At 41.1% G+C, this 22,220-nt stretch overlaps 1 long non-coding RNA gene across 1 annotated transcript; it reads left to right on the forward strand.

Moving 5' to 3' along the window:
- The first annotated feature begins 1,640 nt into the window (after nt 1-1,640).
- Nucleotides 1,641-4,162, forward strand: LOC143421912 (uncharacterized). Its single transcript, XR_013101510.1, has 3 exons — nt 1,641-1,758; nt 2,595-3,921; nt 4,005-4,162. It is a non-coding gene; the product is annotated as an uncharacterized LOC143421912 (long non-coding RNA).
- Nucleotides 4,163-22,220: the final 18,058 nt, after the last annotated feature.

A 22,220-nucleotide genomic window follows, 5' to 3' on the forward strand; every position in this document is an offset into this window, starting at 1 on the left:
TTCCAAACGCCTTCGATGCTTGTCCCCTCCCGGGGAAGATGGCGGTCGACTGGACCAGCGCAGACATGCTGCAGGACCGGATGCGCTGTCTACACCGGCTCTCTTACCCTTTACCCACCCTGTTGCTTATCTTGTGTTTCATGGTGTATTGATAGTCATGTGCTTTTTGTGCTGAGGTGTTTTTTTCTGTTATCAAACTGTTCTCCCACTAGGAGCTCAGTCTGAGTGGAGTTTTTTCTCCTCCTCTCACCTCATGTTATGTATTGTCGTTGTTTTTTCCTATCAGCCTACCTCTCTGACATGTCTTCCCAATGTGTTGTTTGTGTTTAGTTTGGTCAGAAGGTTCCTTTGTAAGTGTGCATGCGCCATTAGCGTGCTGCCTGCTGTAACCTATAATTTCCTTCGGGATTAATAAAGTATTCTGATTCTGATACATAGTGTGTAACTGTTAATATAGAGCATTATTAAATTTATTGCTAATGCAATCATATGACACACTGACTTCTGAGGAAATTTTAAATGGCACTCGCCATCAGAAAGGTTGGCGACCCCTGTTCCAGGACATGCAAAGCGTATTTTTTGCACTTCTTGTAGTTATTATCAGGCTTATTTCAAATGGCAAGAAAAAGTAGTGATGTTGAACAAAGCAGATTTTTTTCCATGTCATCATCCTGCATGACTTACTTTTATTCCTGGCTGAGAACATTTCTACTAAATTAGATGTTATTTTAATACTGATCACATATAGGATGCATGTAAATTGAGTTTTTAATTAAATCCTTGCTTCTCTCACCCCAACCAGTCGCAGCAGATGGCCCCGCCCCTCCCTGAGCCTGGTTCTGCTGGAGGTTTCTTCCTGTTAAATGGTAAATGGCCTGTATTTATATAGCGCTTTACTTAGTCCCTAAGGACCCCAAAGCGCTTTACACTACATTCACACACAGGTGATGGCAGCTACATTGTAGCCACAGCTGCCCTGGGGCGCACTGACAGGCGAGTTTAAAGGGAGTTTTTCCTTCCCACTGTCACCAAAGTGCTTGCTCATAGAACAGAGGTTCCCAAAGTGTGGGGCCCACCCCCTATGGGGGGTCGCGGTATGAAAAAAAAAAGAACTCTTGGACACTGCTAGCATAATGGACAGGTTTATGATGGGGCTCCTACACAAACGCAAAGCAGGAGATGAAGCATCGCTGAATATGTTTCCAAACCAATTTCCTTCCAAGCCAAAGACTAGAAAATATGGTGAAGCACATCTTCCCTTTGGCTTCACCTGCGCAAGTGCTAAGGTAGGTCTCCGTGCGACAGAATTACGGTCTGCTCAAATCGAACGCGATAGACGCGATCAGAGCATCAGATTTACATGTAAAGTTAATGTAGAAGCGCGATGACACGCAATTGCGGGTCCTGCAAAAATTCAGAAGCAGATTTGCGTCGCAAAAACGCGTGAAAACCACGCTCCTCAGTTTTTGTGTTGCATTTTGTGCATACGCGCGTTTCGCGTCTACGGCTCGAGTTGGAAAAATCTGAACTCCAGCGTCAAATCGCGCCGCGACAACCAATCAGGAGCCTGGTGACGTGGCTCTGACCTAGGTCAAAGGGGCAGATCCAGCCAAAGCCCTTCATACTTCAATGGAGGGAAGGCTCATCAACGCGTAGCAAACAACTCGGAGCTGTACGACACCAGCTGCTTTCAGTACCGAGACAGGAATAAAAAGGACCGAGCTTGGAGGAAGATATGTGAAGAGATCGGGCAACCTGGTAAGTTCATTCATTTCTCTTTTGAAAGTTTTCACTGACCCGGGGAAGCCGCACAAAAGCTAGCAAGCCACCGCTATTTTCCCACTGACGTACAAATACCGTTCTGCTTTTAGGCATGTTGTCATTTAGGAATATATTTTATTGTTTATTAATAAACAGCACACAGTGGTCCCGCTGTTCATCCGTCACTGCTTTGCTTTTTCGCTGATTTTTTATTGCACAGTACAGCATTGCATTCTGCAGCCTGATTGACAAATCTCCTGCGCTTGCCAAATTTATCACGTTTGGTTTTGATAACCATCGCGTCCAATAGAAAAAACAGCACAAAAACACCCATAACTATGAGCCTCATTCGGAAATAGACACCTGCACCGTGAGGGAAAAAGGCGCACGAAAGTGGCAGGCAGATGAAGACAAACCGCGGCATAATAATACTTTTACGTTTTGCAATCTACAAAGGTTTGCACTTTGAGAATCAATTGTGAGAACTGTGACCAGGGGCTAGTTATTCTGAGAACCCCTGCAATAAATGAGGGACCACTGTCTACTCTACGATTATTATATCCAACCTGTTAACATTTAATACTGTATTGATAGAACCAACTGATTCTGCAGCAGAGCATCCCCAGTGCCTGAGCTCCTGCTGCTGCACCCACAGATATGTACAGCAAGCACTGATACCTTTTTAGTCGGTGGGATTGCCTTGTGATCACCTTTACTAAATATCTACAACCAATCTGATTATATCCTGTTTTTTTTTTTTTTTTCTTTTCAATGTTGAAATTAAAATCTAGTAGCAGCCTTCTCATGTCTTTGTGTTTTGTGCTGTTTTACAGGCCCACAGGGGAGGACGGCTCCGAGGCAGATGAGGGACGGGTCCCAGGACGGTCCATCGGCGCTGGAGCTGGCCATCCTGGAGTCCCTGAAGAGTCCACACCAGTCTCCAATGGAGCATTTCCTCCTCAGCCTTGTTCCTGCTCTGGAGAGCAGCTGGTCCTTTTTATTCCTGTCTCTCTGTAAATTCTTATATTTTACATATTTATGTTTAATGTTTTTCTGTGTGAGAATTTTAATATTATTTCAAATAAATGTTTATAATGACTAATGTCTCAGTTCTACTACACAGCAAATGTTGGCACACGACTTGACACATGTAGAATTTATTTCATATTATACTAATGACAAAATATACTGATACAGTGGGATGCAAAAGTTTGGGCAACCTTGTTAATAGACATTATTTTCCTGTATAAATCGTTGGTTGTTACAATAAAAAATGTCAGTTAAATATCATACAGGAGACACACACAGTGATATTTGAGAAGTGAAAAGAAGTTTACTGGATTTACAGAAAGTGTGCAATAATTGTTTAAACAAAATCAAGCAGGTGCATCAATTTGGGCACCACAAAAAAGAAATGAAATGAATATTTAGTGTATATCAATGTGTGTGTCTCCTATATGATATATGGGGTGCCTTTGTCTGGATGTGCTTCCCATCCAGAGCTGCACAGCACAGAGGGAAGTTCCAGCGCTCCTGGAATCCCTCTGTGATGGAGCGCCAGTCTCCAGGTGAAGGCACAGCCATGAAGTCGTCCACTAGACAGTCCCATGTGTACTGCAGTTACAAAATACATTATTCAAATTCCAAAATACTTTGGTGATGTCAGATTTAAATCACAAAACTTAAATCTTACATGAAACATTTTGTAATTATAAGGATAACTACAAAATGTATATTAGATAATATCTAAAACAGTTGTTTTGTTTTAACTTTAACATATCATAATTTGATTGGTAACAACTTTTACCCCTACGGTGTGTCACGGACCCGACTCTGGGGACTCGTGGTCCGTGGGCAGTGGGGACTACGACTGTTGTTGTTGTTGTTGTTATTATTATTATTATTATTATTATTTGGTGTGTTGTCTGCACTGCCCCTGTGCACATCTGTATGTAGGCAGGTGTGTGTGTGTGTGTGTGTCGCCTTTCTTCTGTGGCCAAGTTACAGGCACCTTCAGCCCTGGGGGCGTGGCCTGACTTGAGGGCTGGCCACGCCCAAAGTCCTTGCCGCACGCCTGCTCCTCATCTGGGCTTGTCGGGGGAGCTATTTAGATGAGCGATGGAGCTTCCACCGACGCTGGATTATTGCGTTTGACTACACGTCAGTCTTCAAGCACAGTCAAGTGTGAGTGTATGCCTGCTGGGACAAGTGTGTAACAGCTGCCTCTATTGTTTCCCCCTCAGGAGGAGTGCAGGGACACTGGAGCAGAGAGCACTACACGGGGACTTTTGGAAGAAGACACTACACGGGAGTCTGGGAAACTGGGGATTTATTGTTGTTTACTTCACCACCTTGTAAATAAACACTGTTGCACTGAAGAGTCCGGCGTTTGGGTCCTATTTCCCCATCTCCCCACGGTCTGCCAGCCAGACCGTGACAGAGTGAGCCAATCACTCATAATTCCTACACATGTCAATCAGGTGGGAATGAAGTAAGACATTTATAGAAATAAAGAGTTGTATGTTGACATGTAGCCCTTTTCTTGCTTAAATCATTGTTAATAGTTTTGAAAGATTAACCTGTGATAAGACAGCTTATCAAGATAGAACATGCTAAACTGAAAAAAATAATCAGTGGGATAAACATAAAAAAATTATTGTAAGCGGTTGCACGAAATTAAGTTATGTTTGGTTAACCTTAGTTTTTTATGTTATACCTGCACACATTTTTCTGGTAACACGAACATGACTTTTTTATGTTGTTGTTATGTTTTTCATTCCGGTCAAATATTTATAGAAACCACTTGTTTATCAGACATGAACTTTTTGTGTTAATTGTATTGGACTACTATGTGTTATATTGACAAGATTATTTTATGGTAAGCTTATTTTATTTTATAACAAATTTCTAATATATAATATATAATCTAATATATAATTGAGTGTTCAATAAATAAAACTAAATTAAGGCTGATCTTACTGTATGTACTGTACACTTTCTCTCAATCAAAGAAATAAGCAAAACATTTTTGAACAATGACCTGTATTTTTGAAAATACTACACAGTTGTAACAATGGACTTTCAATTCAGGCTTCCAAAATATACATGAGTCATATTTGTACAATGCATCTCTTGAAAAACATTCCACAACATTCCTCAAAGTTATCTGCTGTAACCTGAATTCAACATTGTGGGGCCTTATGACATCACGCTTATGTAAAAAATAGTTTTTTAAATGTAAGAGCCATGAGGTAATATGGCAACAGGGGTGTAATTATTAAAATGACACAAAGAAGAGACTTAAAATAACATTATAACCCACAGGCACACAACCAAGAGACCTAAACTGATTAGTATTGGCTTGCTTCTATCACTAAACATCACAATCACTAATACTAGACGATGCAATCTGTTTGTAGTGGTGCACCTTGGGAAAAAAATTGCAAACTGGTGAAATTGGTGCAAGGCGCCATTTCCATTGAGAAAAATGGACATTCAAAGTTTGAGGGTTTTTTTTAAAAGAGCCGTGGCTTGAAAAGTGAAAACTGCAGTAATAAAGGCCCCAAGTTGAAAAGTGCCAGAAAAATAAGTTTCACTATGTCCTGCAACTTTACCAGTGCTGGCTTAAAAGAAAGGATGGTACATATTCGAAGAGGTAAACATGTTGTTCCCACATCATAACTGGAAAACTGTTCAATCGTACAGTCTGGTCCTGAGAACCTGGGCCTTCTTTGAAAGGCTGTTCCTTTTGAGCTCCATAACCAGTTTCTATAATACCTCGAAGGTATACTTTTCCAGTGGGTAGGTGAGGTTCAAAGTGTACATTAGTCCAAACAGCATTGCAGCTGCTAGGGTATAGTTATCCAAATCCTGCCAGACTCTCTGGCCTTCAAGGACTATCCCGATGTCCTCAGGGCTGCCATTGGCATCTCTTGACTTTATGATGTAAATTCCCATGGTTGTTTCCTTATTAGATCGTTGGATAATGGCTTCATCTGTGGCCTAGAAAATGCAGAATTCCAAAATTTAATTAAACAGAACACTGGTCAAAGAACATTATATCAAATCTTATTTTAATCTGTGTCACTATTCCAAAAAATGTTAACATTAACACATTAGGTGAAAAAAAAAATGGATTCATTACAGCATGTGATTTGAGTCCTCAGAATGCTTAAAAAGGTAATGCATGAAGTGAAATCTCCATGCAAAGAAGCAGAATACTGTCAGAGCATAGAGAGGTGTTCAACTATCAACTCCACACATAGTTCTAATGCAGGTAAAAGAAAAAGAAAAAACCACACCCATGGTAAATTGTGAAAATCCCAGGTGATTTTCAACATACTCCTGGCATAGAGTGACAAGCAGCATTTTGTTAAAATTATTATTTTCCCTAAAGTGTATACACAAATTATTTTTTTCTTACCTGGGCCGTGGGCTCCAGAATGTTCTTAAGTCTTCTTCCTATTTGTCCTCCTCGCCTTTTGAAGACCTTTATGAGTTTGTCAGATAGCACATCTATCTGCGAGAGTAATCTGGACTGCAGTGGCATGGTGGTAATGCGCTTAAACTCTGCATTTATCTAAAAAGACAAGTTGTCACATAAAAATGCTGTCAAAATCTCAAATCTCACAAGGTTACATCCACACAAAGTTGTTATTTTTTGTCATGTTACTATTTATTAGCTATGGGTCCCATGTTGCTGAGCAGTTCCATAGTTGCCCTTACTTCCATACCACCCAAAGCCTGTTTGCAATCACAGCAGTTGCCTCCTTCTGGCCATTTTGCAGTTCTGCCAAATGACCCAGAAACTACATCTAATATTGTCATATACACATCAAGGTCTTTCATTAATACTTAGTTAAATTAGTTAATTTGACCTTTCCAGAAAATTTACCTTACAGAATGTGAGATAACATATGCAAATCTTCACCCCCCCCCCCCCCCCCCCCCCAACAGAGCCCACCCCATGGCAAACTAGCTTATTTAACTGTTTAACTAAAACATTTTAGGTACAACCAGTTAACTAAATGGACACGAGTTTGTTAGTCTGTATTCACTGAGAAAAAACAAGCGAATGTGACTGGGCACACACTGAAAAAAAGCTAATGCACATAATATTGTCCTGCAGCTTAAGCTAGCATTATCGTTAGTTAACTTAAGGAATGACTTGTTTTTTCCATTATGTTGCTCAACAGGAATTCATGAGAAAAACTTCCCCATCTAATGGATGTTCTCTTCGTTTCCTCTCAAACATGTAGTTTTCAGTTTACCTTGACAAAGTAAAGCTCAGCACCAAACGTAAACGAAGCAACGACAAAAAATGGCGGACCGCCACAGTGAATTTTTCCCTCGTAGAACACACCCTGGGGGGTGGAGTTTCAACAGAAAACACAACTATTTTCTGTTATTTTGATATGACTGGTTTTAAAAGACTGAACATCCTTCTAAAACAAGTGAAAGGCGTGAGACTTAATTATGTTTAGACCAAAAATATAACTGATTCATGTTGGATATATTTACTGTATTTTTACTAATTTAACAACGTCATCATTGCATTAGTCGCTTTATGCTATAGCATTACGCTTACATTAGCTTGAAGCTCAAGGTCGTCATTTTATTTAATTTCTTTTTCTGGGCTTACAAACAGGACACACAACATTTAGATAACCGTTACACTGAATCTTGGGTCTGTGTTGAGTCTTCCAGCTGCTGACTACAGAAGCTAGATTGACCTTTCAGCATGTTTATAGCGGCTGTGGCTATTAGGGGTGCAACGATATTCGTATCGATATTGAACCGTTCGATACAGTGCTTTCGGTTCGGTACGCATATGTATCGAACAATACAAAATTTTTAATTTATTTTATCAACTTTCCTTCTGACGATGCTGTCTGTGTTGAGCGCTCAGTGAATCTGCGTTCGACTACTCCGCCTAGGCTCGACAGTGCGGCCTAGGCGGAGTAGTCGAACGCAGATTCACTGAGCGCTCAACACAGACAGCATCGTCAGAAGGAAGAGCGCAGGGCATTCAGATCTGGCGTTTGGAATTATTTTGGTTTTCATGTGACGTATGACCCTGAAGGTAAGCGAGTCATGGACTAAAGTAAAACAGTATGTTTGCCATGCAATGCTCAATTACATGGGTGGGAGCTAGTGTGTTAGCGCAGTTAGCTCGTTAACATGTTGGCCATCTAGCCCCATGCACGGGGCGATCGGCGGTAGCTCGTTAACGGAGATTTGCCGTGTTGTGGCGTTAAGGTCATTTCAACGAGATTAACCTGAAAGCACTAGTGGGAACACAACGAATATGACTGCACATTTACACCGACATCATCCTAGTGCAAAGACAAAAACAACAAGCATGCTACTAACTTTAGCCGAGTCATTTAGACAGCTGTTAGCACATGATTCTCCTTATGCTGCTGAGAATATAGCCCAGAAGAAGCGGATAGTATAGCTTTTATTTTGGAAAGAGCCATTTCTCTGTAATAAACTCTCTTTTCCAAAGATGAGTGATTCCTCAATCAGATACAGGGCTCGCAATATCGCTAGCCCGACGTCCCGGGGCTATCTCTTCCCTGCCCGTCGGGCTATTGTAGGAAAAATATATGTCAATGCTTTTGCATTCTTTCAGAAATGTAGCTGGGTATTATGTCATTGGCATCGGTGAGCCACTGTCAATATGTGACATATTGAAGTCGCGTTTGAATTTGCGCTTGTTTTTTTGCTTTCACTTTGCAATCGTGCGAACTGTGTATAGAGAGCGACAGCACTGATCTGTGAGTGATGATAATTTGTGCACCAATTCCTCTGACATCGTCTTATTAATCGTTAGCTTACTATGCAAACATGACAAGTGAAATCTCCCGCAGCTTAAACATGTGAGAGGTTGATCGCGCAGAGAATCGCTGAGCTTATGTGAGTGCGTGTGTAAAAGCAGCAGGATATATATTTGACTACGATGACCTGGATGACTGAGAACCTTCACAGACAGATATATATTTTAGTTCTGCTGAGCCAAATAAGACAGGTCAGGGTGAAGAAGTGACAGCCAAAGAAAAGCTTACCACAAAACGGAGAAGTTATGACAAATCAGACTATAAGGCAAAAAGAAAGTGCAGCTTTATGGTTTCATGGACAAAAGAATTTCTGTGGCTGCAATATGACGAGCTAAATAACCAGGGCTGCACATAAGTGGTCCGCAGGTGCGCATTCGCTGTCAAAATAAAAAACACGCACAAGGGTTAGGGTTAAATTTAAAAACTGTACTTTTGAGTTAAAATATATATTTATAATTTTAATAAATGACAAATTAAAAAGGCATGAACATTTTTTTTGTATCGAAAAAATATCGAACCGTGACACCAAAGTATCGAACCGAACCGAACCGTGAATTTTGTGTATCGTTGCACCCCTAGTGGCTATGTGCTGGTAATGTTACCGTGTGTGAGCAGTGACATTGGCAGCAGACATGTTTCAACAAACTAGTCATATCCCGGCCCTACATTAGCTTGTTTAATGGTTAAGACACTGCAGGTACCACCACTTACTACAGACACCGATGCAAGTTTGTAATAGTCTGTTAATTTAGACTGAAAGAATATACAAACAATATTAACTCACATTATATATGTTAATTACTAATTTGCTTATCGCATAATTTCGGTTACCATTAGCTAACTGGAGCCTAACATTGGCCTTTCATGGTTTTCGATAAACAGCCCACATACCTGTAAAATAACAACACCCCAGTAAAAGTCCACATATATAAAGGGTCTACAATCTTTCTCACTGGTGTGTTAGCTTTAAAATCCTATTTACCTTCAAGTGTAAAACTCCAGATGGTAGTAGATTTTCCAAAGCGAGAGACAAAAATGGCGGACAGTGCAGTCGATTTTTCCTTTCCAGGGGGCGGAGCTTGAGGATAAAACACGACTAACTTGTTTCTTTTCAACATGATTTGTTCTAAAAGAATGAATATTCTTAAAGAATATGTGAAAATTAAAAGACAAAAATATGTTTAGATGTGAAATTTAAATTAGTCATGCTGGATATATGAAGTAATTCTATGCAAATTCAACAACCACCCTATTGCATTTTTTTCAGTGTAGATAGAACCATGTAACTAAAGATGAACCAAACTGTTCACAGTTTTATCTACCTCTCAGTTTTAAGAAAGGCTGGTGACCCCTGTTATAGAGTCTGACAGCTGCGAGGATTATATACAAATATTCAACTATACCAGAATTAAACCAGGTCTAAATACAAAAAAAGGAGTGAGTATCACTACAAAGATTAACCCACAGTGGTCCTCATACCCAGGGGCGTTTCTAGGATCAGAGCTTTGGGGGTGCTGAGCACCCAGAGAGCTGCCCACACTGTTAGCCTTTGCAGTAATTTCCATAGCTTAGTACTGCAAAATCAACAGTAAAAAACTCTAAAGGATGTTAGCAGTTTGGTACTGTAATTTGCATGAAAATTCCATGAGATTACATTATTTTTACGGTAACTCACCGTACTCATGGAAACAGCTGTAAAATACAGCAAATGTAACAATTGGTGATGTTACTGAGATTATACTATTACACCATCCGGATTTCTGTTGTTTTCTACTGTAGATCTAAGAGTAATTACTTAAATCCTCATTCAGAGTGTGTTACTATAAAATGTGATTCACTGTGAAAGCAGTATAACATATAAACTACAATATACAGCATCATTTTTAACTTAAGGAGTAAGTTGCAGCCACACTAAAATTTAATTCCTTGAACTGAGTAGAACCTCATATATTAATAAATGTATTTGTTTATTCAAACAATGTGAAACATTAGTAATACTATTAATTAATAGTATACTTGTAAGGTTAGTATTGTGATAGAGTCGAGTATATTTTAATTATACCCTTGTAGACATTATGACATTATGCTAGTACAATTATGGTGAACAAAAAGTACATCTAAAAGTTCATTTCAAGAATACTGTTATGTACTAAAACGGGGGCCAATATAGTCCCAAGAAGCAGAAAAAAACTCCTCTATGGGGTTGAGGAAAGGTGAATAGGGTGGAAGGAAGAGACTTACCAGTCTTGGGTGGACTTCAAACCATGTTGTTATTGCTTGCGAGTGATGGAAAGCCACATTGTCCCAGGTAATTACAAAGGTCCTCATGTTTTCACCCTCCTGACCCTGCTCTGGAACCAGGCGCTGGTGGAGATCATTGAGAAAGGCAAGCAAGCGCTCTGTATTATAGGGTCCAACCTGACATCTGTGAAGGAGTAATCCTGCATTTGCAATTGCTGCACACATGGTAATGTTTGCCCCTCTCTGTCCTGGCACATCAACTGTGGCCCTTTTTCCAATTACATTTCGTCCACGTCGACGCCTTTTGGCCAGATTGAATCCTGCCTCATCGATGTCTATGAATTCATGAGGGGCATGGTTGGCCTCCAATTCCATAACTCTCTGAAACAAAGTTTATGTAAGTCATGTTATTACTGTATACCATACTGTACTGTAACCTAGTATTGTGTAGGTTACCTACTTGCAAAGTGCAAAGCTTATAGAACTGGACATTGGATTGAATATACACTGTACCTGGACATATTGTCGTCGTAGCTCCTTGACCCTCTCACTGTTCCTCTCAAAGGGAACAGTGTAGAGCTGCTCTGTGTTTGGACAATGTCCGCGTAATGGTTGTGAGGCTGATTCTATCGATATTGTCAAATATCTCATGGTCCGCCACAATTCTGGTTTGTATTTCACGCAGTTTTATTGCATTATTTGCAGTAACCATTTCCACAATGGCAAGCTCCTGATCATTACTGAGGAGCTTTCCTCTTCCCCCAGAGGGTGGAAGACGTTTCATTCTTTAGAAAGACAGAAAATTCAACATATGCATTACTGTATGACCATATTGACATGTCAAGTGAGAATAGAAACAATCCATGTAAAATGCAATACTTACCTGTTGGTTTGTTGAAAGATGCGTATAATGGAGGCAACCGTTGACCGCCTCAAATTGGGCTGCACTCTTTCACCAGCCTCTCTTAGTGAAAGACCATGGTTGATTACATGGTCAATGATAGTGGCACGGATTTCATCACTGACTACTGTTCTTGCAGCCCTTGGAATGCCACCACCACGCATTCTTACACCTATACCTTGCCCTCTCCTTGGGCCTTCTCTTCTCTCTGGGCCCCTTGCTCTTACTCTTCCTCGACCAGACATTACAGTGTTTGTCTTTTTTTTGTTTCCAAAAACATCACTCCTCAAGGTCTTGCCTTATGAACCCCACTGAGTCTAAGCCAGAATGGAAGAAGCTGTGGTTGGCCCAATTTACCCAACATAAATCAGCTGTGTGTCAATTATTCAATTGTTTGTTTATTATCAGCTGATATATATTTTTGATATTGATGTTGTTTTTGTACTGATATCATTGCAGGGGCAGAGGTTTTTATACTGTATCTAAGGTTTGGAATATTGTTTTTGCTATTGTGGGATGTTGTGTGTTAACATTCGTAGATACTACAAGAACAGTCCATAGTTTTGTTGGGAGGTATAGCTTGACTGTTAAGAAAATGTAAGCATCGTGGAAATGTGTTCACTGACTGCATATTGGGTGAACACGACATGAAATGTGTGAATGGTATGGCCACAACAGACCGATGCTGTGCTAATTGTGTTTAGAGTTTTGCAAATGTGACAACTGTTTGGACAAACGCTTGTTAGCGACTGCAAAAAACTGTAATCAGCTACCATCTCTCCTATGGACTTTTTCAGCCCAGCACAGCCCCGCCCTCCAGCACTATCAGCAGCAGCAGCAGTAACCCCTCAGCAGCGACATTGTCAATCAAAACATGCGCGCTTTGCATTGTCTCCACCTGCTGACAGATAGATGTGATTCCATATTAGATTCTTGATGAATGTGGGTTGTTGTGACTCAGCCCGGTTAATTTTGAGCACCCCCCCGCGCCCTATCTGAGGATTGCTTGACTGCAGCAGCATGTGGACTGCCGCCATGAAATGATGTCTTTACTGCCTGCTTCCATTGAACCTTCAGCCTCTCTTGCATCATCTTCTCATGAAGCCTAACCTTAAAACGATAGTATATAGTGTTTTGAAAACCTAGTCGTCTGCAGCCATCTAGTGTTCCTATTACTCACTGCATGGTCCCTGTTCAGAGAACGTGTATGTGCGAGGATTTACCAACAGGTGGCAGCAGTGGATTAGAATAAAGAGCCTTTGGGAGCTGCTAACCTTTGCCTGTCTGCATATTTTCTTGTCAAGCTTTGTATGCTATGCTGATATCCTTCTCTCTGTTCTATATCACCTTTGAGTTTTCTCTCCTAACTGCTGATGATGTCTCTGCATTGATAAACGTATGGTTTACTTGCTACATGTGAACCTGATAAAAGGCTTCATTGTTAAATGGTGTCTTTGCCTTCAAAGAGCCACACAAAGAACAACAAGTTTCAACTGATATCAGTCAAACAAATGTGGTAACATGCTTGAGTAATAAAAGAACTATTGTGTGTACCCTTGTATAATATGACCTGCAGGACAGTCTGTGTGTGTCTGTGTGTGCAGAGCATTAAGTCACGTTTTTCTTTGGTTCCTACTGTAGAAACTGTGCAAGTTGCCACTTGTGTGAAGGTGCAGGTAGTGTTCATTAAATGAGTTTCAGTGCAGCCTGAGAGCACTTTGCTTGCAGCTTAAAGTATTGCTTTCACCTCTCGTTCAGTTTGCGACACCTTTCTTTGGTGAGACTGAACAGACTTGTAGATCGCTGCTCTTTTGCGCTTAAAGCATAAATTAAAAGGAAAATGATTTTCTCATTATTCACTTCCGAGATTGTAGTTTCCCAAGATGTTATGCAAGTTCTAAACATCGAATGTGGAACTGCTCTTTTACAAATAACACCACCCAAGGCAAAAGTCACGTTCAAAGTTCAAGGAAACAGGGAAAAACCTGCGGGGGAAAACACCGACACCGTGTTAATAATAGAAGAAAGGCGTTGCTGTTTCACTCCTTCATAACCAGCAGTTGGAAGGGTGAGGGGACATTACTTAAATTAAAAAAAAAAAAACATTCAGATTTTATGAAGGCTCCAAGTTTGATTGACAGGCATCCCAAAAGATGCTGCAGCAGCCTTTAACTGTCTGCTTCCCCTGCTTTCACTAATTAAATGAAAATGTCCAAGAGGTTCAGGGTTTAGTGTAGTCAGCCTATTGTGACCGCAACATTGTCTTTTGGGATTATTCATTTGACATCAGTCACAGAAAGCCTCAGTAAGGAGGTACGTTGAATAATCTCTTTAGATTGAAGAGAAAATATGAATGTATGAGATGAGCAACTGATCTAAATGTGACACAGTGCAAACGAGAGTTCATAGAGTCTTGCTACATGACTTTTCCCTTTTATGTTTAGTTATTAAAAGAAGTGAGAAGAGGTCATATTTTGGGTCAACACAGCATTTTGGAACAATTTAACTTCTCACTCAAAATGAGCGGATATAGCACAAACACTGAGTAATTATGAGTCAACAATCAGTCTTTCTAACAAAAAGCACAGAGCTTGTTACAACCTGACACATTTCTTAATAACTGTTTTTGAACTTCTTTTTCAACTTAAAGTTGTGCTTCTTCCTCAGATGACCTGACCTCACCTGCAAGTCATGCACTTTTTATATTGAAGCTAAGTACCCCACAGCATCATGCAAGCTACTGCACACCCCCATCCCTCCATTTTCCTCTTTAATAATAACATAGTGGGACAAGTTCATGCAGTGTGATGACAACCTGTTTGTCTGCCCCATCCATGCCAGCGAGTAAGAGGACGAGGCAGTTCTCAGGGAAGCTGATGTTTAACTAAGATAAACTGTAAAAACACCTGGTACAACTGCACATGTTCCTGGTCAGAAACTGAAAAGGGAAGTTCCATAACTTCCTGAATATGGATGCCATATTAAGAGACGTCTTGATGACTTTGAGATATGATATTGCAAGAAACGCTTTATGTTTTCTCTTTGGTCCTGTTAATTCTATGGATCTTATAATTATCTATGAAGCTTAAGGCCAATATTTGCACTGACGGTACACTGAAGTGACAGGCTGAGGTGTTAGGCAAGACCCCATACAGGTGCTTTTGTTTTCACATATCCAGACCAGAGGCAGAAGAAAGTAGAAGAGGGTTCTTGATGTCTTCTAAGATGTCCCACATATCAAATACAAATATTTTGCTGGAAAAGTGGTTCGGTTGGCGGACAATGTGGAACTCCTCACAAAGGAAGATAGTGCAAAACATGGGCGGATCATTCTGGTTCATGTGAGCAAAAAATCTGTTTAAAGATGAAAAATTACAAAGAAAGAAAACACAAGTGAATAAAACAAATGTTGTAAATCTGGGCTACTAAACACTGGATCTCTGTCCTTTAAGTCCTGGGTGATAAATGATTTAATAATTGATCAAAATATTGATTTAGCTTTCCTGTCTGGAACCTGGCTGCAGCAACTGTCAGAAAGCGTGGACTACAGAGGAGGTGCAGCCACTCTCTTAAAGACCTGGACACAGTTATAGCTCATGGGCCTCATTCAGGGTTTCTGTCACATTACTTCACATCATGTCATGGAGTTCCACTTTGTTCTGTGATGGGAACGATACATTATCATTGAAATGTTTGCCTGAGGCAACATCATCATTGCTATGCAGACAAAACCCAGCTTTATTTATCTATAAGGCCAGAGACAAATCCATTAAACTTCAGAAACGCCTTAAAGACACAAGGTTTGGATGTCCCCAAATGTTCTTCCCCTAAATCAGGTGAGTTTGATATAGGATCAGACAGCTCCAGGACTTTGAGTGATACACTGAGCACTTCCCCCTCACCTCTTTTTACTCCCCACATCTTTATAATGTCATTACATTTTTCGTCGTCTCTCTCTGTTAGTCTGCGCTCTCTTTTTCTTGTCTTCCTTCTTGTCCCCTCACCCTCAGCCAAGGGCCGCCTCACCCTGAACCTGGTTCTACTCGAGGTGTCTTCCTGTTATTATTAGTTATTCCTTCCCAGTGTCATGTGCTTGCTCATGGGGGTCACTTGATTGTTGGGGTTTTGCTCCATCACTGTGGGTTCTTTACCTTACAGTATAAAACTTATTGAGGCGACTGCTGTTGTGAATTGGCGCTAAAAAACTAAATCTGAACCGAATTGGAATTTGGCTCGCTGACAGTGGAGTAGACAATGATGATGATGTTCTCAGGAGGCTTGGGTGGAGGTTGGGATTGGTGGAGGAGATGGAACCCCTCTGGTTGACTGAGCTGTGGAGGGACAGGACAGGTTGGGCTTCAGTCAGCTGGTTAAGGACATAACTACAGATATTGAATCAACTATGTAGTGCTGTCAAAACACTTGAGATTAAGCTGTCATCACAAGTAACGCGATACAAAACATTTAACGCTATTAACGCATCTGGAGTGCAGAATGACTCAAAATCCATGAAATGTTTCTGTCAACGCATTTCGGGCAGTTTGTCCAAGTAGAGTTACCTTCACACATGCGCAAATCAATGTAGTCGATCTGGTAGTAGTGATGGGATTCCAGCTCTTTTTAGAGAACCGACTCTTTCGGCTCCGAACCGGCTCTTCAGGTTGTTTTGTTGCTAAAATTAATTTATTATTAACAATAATATAAAACTATGCACAAAAGGAATTACTAACGTAAAAAAAAAGTGGTTTTATTTATATATGTTTATATATAAATATATGAGGTGGCCCCTAGAGACAAAACACGTACAACACATTTCTAGCATGAACTGAACTTCCAAAGCAGAGCTACTAGATCACTTAAATTACACAATTGAAAGCATGTGTGTATTGTTTGTGTATTTATACACAAGCACTCATATATATTCAAATAATTTAAAAATATGTCCATTTACCTGTTACTACCACACACCAAATCCGGTTGTTGGTACTTGCTGGCTTGTGTAGCCACGAGGTAACAAAAGCTCAACACTGCCCCCTAGCATCCTGGAGCACTTCTGTTGTGTTTGTACGTGTTTTGGAGTTTTTACGTGCTTTGTCTCTGGGGGCCACCGTAAATATACTTTTATTTATTTACTCCACATAAAATGTAATAAATAAATCATATAATACAAAAACCAACTATTCACATTTCAACTTTTAACTAATTAAATTTTCAGCTTTTTCTTTTTAAACAAATTTAAAGTGAAACAACACAAAACACTGCAAACCACAACACAATTAAATATAAATTATAATATGAAAACAAAAAGAACATGCATATTCTCTGTCATATGGGCCTGCATGAATAAACTTTCTGAATCCTTTATCATCTGCAACTGAAAATAGTTGTGGATGATTACTATACCTTTCTAATGTGATGTTGTTGTCCCTGCTCTCTCTCTCTCTCCCTCCCGCTCTGTTCCTGTGCTACTGAGTGTAACTACCGCCCCTCCCCCCTCTGCTCAGCGTAAAGCACAAGGCTCGCTGTGGAGTGAAGCAGGAAAAGAGAGAGAGAGAAAGAAAACAACCCACGGCTCGCGATAAGGAGCGGCTCGTGTCGTTCACTTCAAAGACCCGGCTCTAAGAGCCGTTTCGTTCGCGACCCACACATCACTATCTGGTAGTGACGGGCAGCTGAACCAGTCAACTCAATATGGAAGATGCTAAACGCACATTGGCCCTCTTGATGGGAAATTTGGGTATTAAAAAAATAACAAGTCGACCAACATAAAGTCTCATGCACATTGTGGAAGCACTCCCAGCTTAAAATATCACATGGACTTGAAGCATACGTTAGTCGGGGATGCTGCTAGCACTTTGGCTAACGCGTCACACAGAGCAATATGTCCAAGTCGACCTCGGACATATTGACTGACGCCAAGTGGATTGCAACAAACTGCAGACGTGTTAATATTGTTGAGAACAGGCGCTTTACAAGCTTTGGTTCCTCGTTTCAAGGACTCGAAGCCTCCCCAAGAGTGACAGAGAGAGAGTGGATAAATGCTTACAGAGTTTGTACATGAATGTTCAAGATGTTCAATAAACATGTTTAGTTTGTATATTTTCCCTTTTTTCTCGAGTCTGTTTGCTCATGCAAAATGAAATGCGATTAACCTCTTAAGCTCCAAGCCTAACTGATCTCCTACGGGGGCAAAAGGCAGGAGATCAGTTAGGCTTGGGGCTTAAGAGGTTAATATAGAATAAAAATTAATTATATTTAATTGTGATTAAAATCCAAATTAATCCCCAGTAACCCTGTGATGAATCCTATTAAAAATTGTAATTTGAGAACAAATATATATTATATATTAGTGCATACTTAGCTATTAGTATGGAGGTTTTTAAAAACGTTGTATTTCACAGGAGAGCTTGTGCTAAAAGAAAACTATTAAGCATAGATTCTTTCTTTATTCTCCATTTATTTCATTATATTGCATTAATGTCTGTTACAAGCTTAAATATAAAGTGTAATTACAGCCAGGCTATTGATCAAGTAATTGGGATTAATAGCAATTAATTACAGAAAATTGTGAGATTAATTAGTTAATTTTTTAAAAATCTATTGACAGCACTAATGTATATATGTATTAAGCAGACCTGTACACACCTGCTCAGGTAATAATCAGTGTTTGGCTGTAGTGGCAAAGCAGCTTTGTTCATGTAAATAAGCTCTTTGTTTAATTGCGCGTGTGGGAACTCCCCTATCAGAGCTGGTTCGTGCTGCTAATGCATATCAGCTCACGATGAGGAAAACTATTCATGAATAATTCAAAGGCTCAACTATCAAAAGTTACTGAAATCATTTTTATTGTTTCAGTGGAAGTAAGGCCTGTCATTACTCAGTAGGCAAATATTAACCTAGCATGGGACTTTCCACTTGTGCTTCATGTTTTTCTTCAGCAGCCTTTGGGGGGCATCGAGTGACAACATTCACTGTTCCCTCCTCTCATGCAGCTGTGACCTTATGAACTTTTGATGTGCTGGTGGATATTCTTTCACCTTCTCGAGCTGCTTAAGCATTAATGAGACGGGAGCACTGCGGCTTTTCCCTGAAGCAGCATGTTTGTTGCAGGATTTCAAATCCCCTGCACAGGTGACACTGTCCTGTTCTGCACACACGCATGCATGTGTACATGCTATGTGTCCGTGACAGAGTGAGGTAGTGAATGAAAGGTGAAAGTGAAGCCACAGACCCCAGTGAAAGATGTTTGCTCTGCAGGTGGAGGCATGTTTCAGACCCTTTAAGGCTTGGCATGTACACACAGGTTAAGAAGAGCAGGAACGCAACACATGCACACAAAATCACTCCACACACCCACAGCCCTTTTTTTAACCTTATCTGGAATCTGTTTATATTGCTAATACTAATACCACAGTACTATCTACCATACTATGACTTTACTGCAGGCTTATAGCAATTTTAATAAACACACACAGGAAAAAACCGAGCACTCAGGGAGACCCGCTGGGGCCGTGAGAGGTCAGAGAAACAGGTCACGGCAGTTTAAAGGATTTGGCAGCTCTGAGATCACAGAGGGGGTAGACAGGCTTTTAGAGGAGCATGAGATCATGAGTCCAAGTTCCTTCAACTCATAAATGCTATTAACTGCAATAGTAAACAATCAAGCATGTCATGATCCGCGGTTTTTGACACAGTGTTTTGAACTTTTGAACTCATCTAATACTTTGGAGTTATTATTTTTTGATCATTGTTTACGTTTGGTGGTTTTCATTAGTCTGATTTCTCGTTTAGGTCCAAATGCGTCGATGTTTAGTCCTCGTTTGGTTTTCTGTTTGTGTTTAGCGGTTATATCCTCAGGTGTTCTTTAGTTCTCGTCTTGTGTGCGTGTTTAGCTTCTTCTCTGTCTTGTTGGCTTGATTCTGTTCACCTGTTTTCCCCCAGCTGATTCGCCTCCTGTGTATTACACGTGTCCTTTGTCACTATATGTGAGAATAATTTCTGTTTGCTCTACTCTCCACACATCATGACAACAGCAACACAGACTTCTTTGAGCAAGAATCTCCAGTTTGTGTCAGAGTCCTGAGGACACCTGATCCTGTGAGCCATGAGCTGGCTGTTTAATCCAGAGCCAGTGGGTCTTTAGCCTGATTCCAGGAGTCCCAGCCACCGCTGCTGGCCATCTGACAACCCTCGGCTGACCTGGGCCTCCAGCCATGCCGCCCGAGCTTCTCCATTGCCATCTCCTAACTAAGAACCCGCTGGGCCTGTGTTGCTGAAAAAGCCTGTCAACTCAAACATGCAGTGTTAGCTATTGTGGTGGCATCTTGCTGTAGTAGCCTTTTAAACCTGTATGTAAACACTAATTCCCCACAGAGCTCATTTTCCGTGTTGTGTTGATGATGTGTTCTGTAGTTTTCCAGCACACGACACTGTGCAACCTCCCTGTGGCAACTCACACACACAACAATGAACAAGTCATCAGTGAGTCGTCCTTATGTGACTCTAAAACAAATTCATTTTTAAATTCAAATTCAAATTTTTATTTGTCACGTACACAGTCATACACAGTACGATATGCAGTGAAATGCTTGGACAACTGCTCGTGACCTAAAGAAAACAAAAAAGGAAAGGCTATGAATAAGATAGGAAATAAATATGAAAAATTAAAAAGGGTAAATTTAACTAGGAAGGAATAAAATATAAATTAAGGTTAAAAATGAAATAACTGTACAACACAAATTAGAATGAAGGGTAAATTTAACTGGGAAGAATAAGATAAAATATATAAATGAAAGTTGAAAATAAAATAACTGTACACTAAAATACACAATATAGAACTATATAAGAATGTATGAAGAAATCTAAATATAAATAAATATATACACAATAACAGCAGCTGTACAAGTATTAACCGGAAATGAAGAATATAGTGACCAGTGTTGTGCAAAAACAAAGTCCAGAAAGTCCAGTGTGTGTGTAAGAACCATATGTGTGGGTCAGTACTGTGTGGGGGTGTGATTGAGAGACCGTATCGCCTGCAGGAAGAAGCTCCTCCTCAGTCTCTCTGTGTTGGTCTTCAGGGAGCGGAATCGCTTTCCTGACCTCAGCAGAGAGAACAGTCTGTTGTTGGGATGGCTGAGGTCCTTCACCATCTTCCTGGCCTTGGTCCAGCACCGCCTGCTGTAGATTGAGTGCAGGTCAGGGAGCTCGGAGCGGATGGTGCGCTCAGCTGACCGCACAACCCTCTGTAGAGCTCGTCTGTCCTGCATGGTGCTGTTCCCGAACCAGGTTAAGATGTTTCCCGTCAGGATGCTCTCTATGGTGCACGAGTAAAAGTTCCTGAGCACCTTGGAGGGCAGTTGGAAGTCTCTCAAGCGTCTGAGGTGGTAGAGACGCTGTCGGGCCTTTTTCACCACGGTGTTGATGTGACAGGACCATGACAGGTCCTGCGTGATGTGAACTCCGAGGTATTTGAAGCTGTCCACTCTCTCCACTGGGCACTCGTTGATGACGGGGGTCTGGTAGTTCCTCTCCTGCTTAGTGCTGAAGTCCACTATCAGCTCCTTTGTCTTACTGACGTTTAGAAGGAGGTTGTTCCTCTGGCACCAGTTCTCCAGATTCCTAATCTCCTTCAGGTAGGCCGTCTCGTTGTTATCAGAGATCAGGCCCACCACGACGGTGTCGTCAGCAAACTTGATGATGGTGGTGGAGCTGGTAGTGGCCACACAGTCATATGTGTACAAAGAGTACAGCAGGGGGCTCAGAACACACCCCTGGGGGGCTCCAGTGCTGAGAGTGGTGGAGGCTGAGACATGTCCGCCCATCCTTACTGCCTGTGGTCTGCCAGTTAGGAAGTTGGAGATCCACTGACACATAGATGAGCTGAGTCCCAGATGCTCCAGCTTGGTGGTGAGTGTGGAGGGAATTATGATGTTAAATGCAGAGCTGTAGTCTATGAAGAGCATTTTAACATAATTCCCCCTTCTAGTGTCCAAGTGAGTGAGTGATGTGTGGAGGAGATGAGAGATGGCATCGTCTGTGGAACGATTTGGACGGTAAGCGAACTGTAGTGGGTCCAGTGTGTCTGGTAGTGAAGAAATGATGAAGTCTCTGACCAGGCGTTCAAAGCACTTCATCACTACTGAGGTGAGGGCTACAGGGCGATAGTCATTGAGAGAAGCAGGGTGGGGTTTCTTCGGGACAGGAACAATGATGGACTCTTTGAAGCATGTGGGGATCACCGACTGAGATAAAGAGATGTTGAATATCTCAGTGAACACAGGAGCTAGCTGGTATGCGCAGTCTCTGAGGATACGACCTGGGATGCCGTCTGGTCCTGCTGCTTTCCTGGTGTTCACTCTCTTGAAGGCTCTCCTTACTTCATGCTCGGAGATGACGAGCACGTTTCCGGTGCTGGCAGTATCTTCCTGTCTGCAGCCGTTAGCGCCGCTAACACTAGCATTGTTGGAGACCTTAGC

Source organism: Maylandia zebra, linkage group LG14 (genome assembly GCF_041146795.1).
Source record: "Maylandia zebra isolate NMK-2024a linkage group LG14, Mzebra_GT3a, whole genome shotgun sequence".
In the NCBI taxonomy this organism is placed as follows: domain Eukaryota; kingdom Metazoa; phylum Chordata; class Actinopteri; order Cichliformes; family Cichlidae; genus Maylandia; species Maylandia zebra.